Raw genomic sequence first — 4,806 nt, forward strand, 5'->3', positions numbered from 1 at the left:
CTGTCTTGTACCAGTTGGTTTTATGGCTAGATTCCCAGCCAGGACAAGAGAAAGACTTAAATATGTACCTTTTTGTTCTCTTTATTCCTGAGCTTAAAATAAGTAATTAAGAAGTGGAAATCAAAAAACAAAATATGAAAATCTTTAGAATTTAGAAATTGGCCCTATTCCACCTTCTATTTATTTAGCATTTCGTTTCCACCAAAGCTATTTCACGTGTGTTATCTCTAGTAGATCTCTAGCTGGGCTACTATCACTTTGTTTTTCTTTAAATACCTAAAAATTTCTTGGGGAAATGAAGATTTTTCAGAAAGGAATTGGTATTATGGTAAATTTACTGTCTATTCTGTTGGCTTTTAATATTATAAAAGCAGCAAACTGAACAAGATAAGTACAGGTACTCCTAAGCCATGTAAAACCAAATGGCTTGAGAAGAGTCATGAAATTTTATTTCTTCCTTTGAAGAGCTAAAGGAATGAAGTAATTATGGTGTGCCCTGAAGGAAAGAAACGAGTCTCTTAACTTCTGTTAAGAAAGAGCTTCACATCCTTCTGAGTACTAGAGGATGCCTTTCTTCTTCCATTTGCAAAGCAGATAGGCCTAGTACAGGACCCAGTTTCAACAATCAACCCACATTTCCCACCACACAAAAGTACATTATCGCCCACCTAATGTAAATAAGTCTGAGAAACTAGTCTGAAAAGAAGGCTGGTGCCAGGTCCTAAAGTGCCTTGAATCATGTTAAGGCACACAGGATGGTTGTACGGTTTTGTTGTTGTTATATAAATATATTAATTATTTAAAAACTCATCCAATAATAAATACATAGTTTTTTAAAAAGAACCCCCCCCAAGCCCATCCCCATCTCACTACCCTGAGATAACCATTATCGATAGTTTAATGTGTGTATCCCAGACCTTTTCTAGGCCTTTAGAAACAACATGCACATGATACCCCCCGATTCACTGTAATGCTTTTTAAGTAAATGCAACCACATACACGTTGCCAGTTGCTTTTGAAGTATCTTGGATATCTTTTCATGTCAATATATTTAGATCTGCTTCATTTTTAAAAATAAGGACTAGATAGAATTTTATAATACAGTTGTATGATGGTTTATGTAACAGTTTCCTTACTGAATGGCGTTTAGGTAGTATCTAGTTTTTCACTATTAAAGTAACCTCATTCTTTTCATTTTTCAAGTATTTCTGTAGGGTGGAATCCTAAAGGAGAGCCAACCAAAGGGCATGTTCATTTTAAACTTTGATAGGTAATGCCAAATTACTCTTCAGAAAGATTGTGGGAGAATTGTAAGCAGGGGAACAATTTGTAGGTTTGACATTAGGTTGGAGTTTAAAACTGGAGATTATTAAGGCAATTTTAATAGTTTTGGTGAGTAATTTGGTCTAGCAAACTGTCCAAGTCAGTGGGGATGGAAAGGAGGGGACAGATTTGGTGATTGGATGAGGCAGTAGAAACTTGGATGAAACTCAGGTTTCTGATTGGGTGGTGGTTCTGTTTACCAAGATTGGAAATCCAGGAGGGGCAGGCTTTGCTCCTGTTTCGGCTCCCCATCTCCATAACTGGCACTACCATTTCAACTGTATGCTTAACTATATCCTCTTTGTTAGCCATCCTTTCTTTTTTTCATCTCACATGTAACTCATCAGCACATCCTATAGATTCAAAATATAACTTAATTTATATAATCTAATTTTGAAGGTAGAGCTGACTGGAATTGGTGATAAATTGAAAGTGTCTTCTAAATCTGACTTCTCACTACTTCTACCCCTACCAGCCTACTCCATGCCACGTCAACTCTTGCCTTGTCTGGGGCAGCAGCCTGCCAACTAGTCTCCCCACTTCCACTCTTAAACCACCCCCCAAAACATGCAGGGATTTGACCATTCCCCACACACAGACTTTTTAAAATGTAAGTCAGATGATCCTTCCCCCACCTTAGAATGCTTTATTGATTTTTTCCTAGAATCACATCCAGACCCCTTACCCTTTTCTTTAGGCCTTAAGTGGTCTGGCCCCTGGCTATGTTTATGCCCACATCTCCTACTCTTCCTGTTAACTATTCTCTAACCACATTGACATTCTCTCTGTTTTGCAAACATGCCAAACTTCTTTCTACCTTCTTTGCCCTGTTTTCTCTATATGAAACATTCTTCTCCACTCTTGTCCCCGTTACTTTACTTTCAGCTTCAATGCCACCTTCTCAGAGAAGCCTCTGCCCTATTAGCTAAAGTAGTCCTCTCTTCCACTTATGGTATTTTCTTGTTTTATTTTCTTCATAGCAAAACTGCTATTTTAAATGAACTTGTTTATTTTTTATTTAATTCTGCCTCTCAACTTCTCCCCTAAAAGACTATAAACTCCCTGAAGGTAGGATACTAGCATGTAGAATTCTGGCACATTGTAGGCCCAGTAAGTGTTGAATGGATGGATGGACAGATGACTTGGCACAAAGCGAACATAGCATTTTCCCCACCAAGGCTGATCATTTCGTTCCTGCTTGCATTGCATTATGTGTGTATATGTGTATGTATGTGTATATATATTCTCTTAATCAGTTAACTATGTTCACTTGTGGTTCATTGTACCTAGGGCTGTGTCTCCAGGACTAACAGTGAAGGGTGCTGGAATATAGCTTCTTGGTCACAGCCATTGAGACGTCTAGAAGCTTCAATTCTGAGGAACATTAGCTTTAATGTACATGGAAAAGGTAATTTAATGAGTATTTTTTCTAGAGCTGCACTGTCTGATAAGGTGGTCCCTAGCCACATGTGGCTACTGAGTACTTGAAATGTATGTAGTCCAAATTGAGATGTGCTAAATATAAAATATATACAAATTTTGAAGACTCAGTATGAAAATAAAGAATGTAAAATACCTTATTAATAATGTTTATATTGGTAATGTGTTGAAAAGATAATACTGTAGGTATGTTGGGTTAGAGAAAATGTACTATTAAACTAATTGCACCTGTTTTACTTTTTTAAAAATGTTTATTTATTTTTGAGAGAGAGAGATGGGGGCGGGGAGAGGCAGAGAGAGAGGGAGACAGAATCTGAAGCAGACTCCAGGCTGTGAGCTGTCAGCACAGAGCCCAATGCAGGGCTTGAACTCACGAATTGCTAGATCATGCCTGAGTTGACGTCGGATGCTTAAGTGACTGAGCCATCCAGTCGCCCCACACCTGTTTTACTTTTTATGGGCTGTCAGAAGATTTAAAATGACAAAAAAGACTCACATTTGTAGCTTGCGTTGTATTTCCATTGGACAGCACTGGTCAAGGGCATTTTCTTTGGGTGCTAGAGTTACATGTGTTGTCCTTAGTGATTATTTGCATTTTTCCTCAAATACAAGTTTTTGACCTGAATACTGTGCTCATGCTGCTTTCTTCCCTGGCCCTCTACCAGAAAGGTAGGCTTTGTTTTGTTTGTAAGCTCTTTGTTCTTGGGAACAATAATGGATTTTGCTTCTAGTTTAATTTATCCCCTTTTAAGGGTAGGATTGGTCGGGGTAAGGTAGGGTTTTTTCAGTTTGATTTTCCCTGAAGTAGGAGGAAATGTGGGGATAATGTTAGCAGTGGTGGTGAGGAACTGAGACGTTTTTGACTACTGAGACCAAGGCTGTGGTGTTGAACGTGCTGCTGACTCCTGGGAGATTGAATGGCCTGAGGACCCTGCAAAGCCGTGCCAGAGATGGAGGAGCTAAGAGCCAGTCCTAAACCAGGAGGGTTGGAAGCCCAATATGTTTCTCCCTATGCATTCTATTATATATATATATATATATATATATATAGTGTATGCAAAATTGCTTATGTGTTGTCTGTATCTCCTTCTTGCCAGAATGTAAGCTCCATGAGGGCAGAGACTTTCTTGCTCACTGTAGTGTTCTGGTTCATATCTCTGACTCAGTGCCTGGCACATAGTAAGTAATCATCAATACGTATTGAATGACTACACAATTATGTTTATTCAGGCCAGGAGTAAACTATGGCCTTTATGTAAGAGACAGTTAACTTTCAGTTTCTGTTGTTACTTGTATACCTAATGTTTGTGATGCTATTTTGTATTATCTTCCCATTTGGAATGCTTACAGATGGTGAGTGCTGATCTGCATAGCAAAGGGCATTTTCCCAGCAACTGGTGAAACCATCTAACCAAGAGTACATGACCAAATAAATCTAACCTGAGGCTTATGTGTGGATTTGTTCACTTAGTCTGTGTTACAGTCATTTTTTTAAAGAAGAAGTATGTAAGAACAAAGCTTGTGCTATTCCTTCAACTAGGGGTTTTATTTGTCTCATAATAAAATTGATGTTACCGTAGTTTCCTTCATGATATCAAAGACCCAGCTCTCTTTTATCTTTCTACTTTGCCATTCTTGGCAAATGTTTGTTGCTTCATGGCCACAAATGGCTGATCCACCTACGCCTTCAGGAAGAATGAAGGAGAGAGTAAGGGGATGATGTATATGCCACCCGAGTCAGCATCCCCTCCTCCCTTTTTTATGGGATATCTTTATGGTGGTAAAATTCACATAACATAAAATTAGCCATTTTAAAATGTATAGTTCATTGACATTTAGTACATTCACCATATTGTGCAGCCACAATCTCTACCTAGCTCCAAAACATTTTCATCATACCAAAAGAAAACCCGGTACCCGTTAAGCAGTTGCGACCCATTCTCCCCCTCCTCCCAGCCCTTGGCAACAACCAGTCTCCTGTCTATGGATTTACTTACTGTGGATATTTTGTATAAATGGAATTGTACGTACAGTATGTGATCT

The 4,806-nt window shown here is 38.6% G+C and overlaps 1 long non-coding RNA gene across 1 annotated transcript; it reads left to right on the forward strand.

Annotated features, from left to right (window-relative positions):
• Window positions 1–3,835: 3,835 nt before the first annotated feature.
• Window positions 3,836–4,342, forward strand: LOC123576110. The gene is made up of 2 exons (XR_006701168.1): window positions 3,836–3,942; window positions 4,114–4,342. It is a non-coding gene; the product is annotated as an uncharacterized LOC123576110 (long non-coding RNA).
• The last annotated feature ends 464 nt before the right edge of the window (window positions 4,343–4,806 follow it).

This window comes from Leopardus geoffroyi, chromosome C2 (genome assembly GCF_018350155.1).
Source record: "Leopardus geoffroyi isolate Oge1 chromosome C2, O.geoffroyi_Oge1_pat1.0, whole genome shotgun sequence".
NCBI classification, from domain to species: Eukaryota; Metazoa; Chordata; class Mammalia; order Carnivora; family Felidae; genus Leopardus; species Leopardus geoffroyi.